Below are 1,718 nucleotides of genomic sequence, written 5' to 3' on the forward strand. Positions count from 1 at the left end.
AAGGCAAAGAGTAGCAGATAGCAAAAAATAGCAGGGATTCAAGAATAAGGGAGTAACCAAATAGGCTAGTGAGCTGGTGGCAACATAGAGTAGCCACGCAGAGAAAATTATAATAGAATAAAATTACATTAATATCTTATATTACGTAAAAGATAAGTTTGTAATTTGTTAACTTTCTATCAATTTTCTTTGAATAGTTGAGAGAAAAATTTTGACATAGGCTCCATATCATTTTTTTTCTCTTCCATTTAATTTTTCTTCCCATTCAATCAAAGGAAAATTTATTTTTCCATTCATTTTTCTTCTCTACATTTTTTTTTTCCTTTTAAATTCCTTTGATTCATAGTATTAATAAATTCGTTTTTGTCTTTGTGTGTCTTCTTTTTTCTTCGACTCTCTTCTACTTTTGCTACTATCTCCTTCCTTTTTTGTATCTTCCATCCTCAACTTCAACTTCTCCTCACCTTCTGCTTCTCCTCTTTCACTACCTCTCTTTGTTACTGTCCACAAATTTATGTGGTGTTCTATGACATTTCTAGCTCCGATCATCAAGATATGCTTTGTCTCACTTTTACTATAGATTTATTGTTCTCTATTTTTTATTTGATTTTTTTATTTAAAAATATATTGATAATTGTTAATTTGTGAAATTTTTAGTTGCTGTTTAGTATTTTATTATTGATTTTTTATGAAAGTGGATGATGATAAATTGGTGGTAATGGTAGCAATGGTAAAAGTGACCATGAATGAGTTTTTAAGTTTCCGATCATTTAAATTTAGTAGGAAACTCACATGTAGTGATTTTTATATAAAGTTAATATTCAAGAATTATTAAATAATTTAATATTAAATCATATCAAACGATTTTTAACTATAAATTTGATAACTATATGTGTCTTTATCTTAATTTTATTAGAGTTTTGTTGTGCCTTATTTAACATTTTGCCAAATACAATACATAGAATTTAATAATTTAACTATATTTTTTAGACTTTAATTTTGATGTATTGATAAGTCATGCAATCACATCCATTCTTTTTTATGATCATTCATGCGGTTAATTTGAAAGATAATTATTTTTACTGATGTGACATTATATAATTAAATACGCGTATAAAATTATTTTATATTGTTAGTGCATCAAAATTAAATTTTATTTTACCCTCGGCTAATTTCAACTTAAATCTCGTATTATTAATTAATAAATAATAACAATTTTTTTTCTTTTTAAAACGGTAACAGATAAGAAAAATAAGAAAAATATAAAACAGTAAATCAAATCCAGATAAAAGAAAACAGTAAACTATTTTTTTTTATAACGCGGCACCGTAAGAAATATACTAAACTTATTTTCTATTACAAACATATTGTGTTATGAATATTACAAATTTCCAACCTAGCCAAAAAAAGATTTATTTATTTTACACACACATCACGCACTAAAAAACAAATAATAAAAATTAAATAAATCGAAAAGAAAGAAAAAAAAAAAAGTGAAAAAGGGAAACGAAGGTTTCAGCTTCATGACTTTGACTTTTCTCCTATTCTTTCCTTTCATGGTTCGCCTTCATCATTCATCATCATCAGCATCATAATCGTTTTCTTCTTGATTCATCGTTTTCTTCTTCATTTTCAGCCACCTTTGTTCTTTCTTCAGCTCAAAATCGCTCTTTCACTCTTCACACTCTTAACCCTCGCGTTTATCCCTTGCAAACCCA

Source organism: Arachis ipaensis, chromosome B07, assembly GCF_000816755.2.
Source record: "Arachis ipaensis cultivar K30076 chromosome B07, Araip1.1, whole genome shotgun sequence".
NCBI classification, from domain to species: domain Eukaryota; kingdom Viridiplantae; phylum Streptophyta; class Magnoliopsida; order Fabales; family Fabaceae; genus Arachis; species Arachis ipaensis.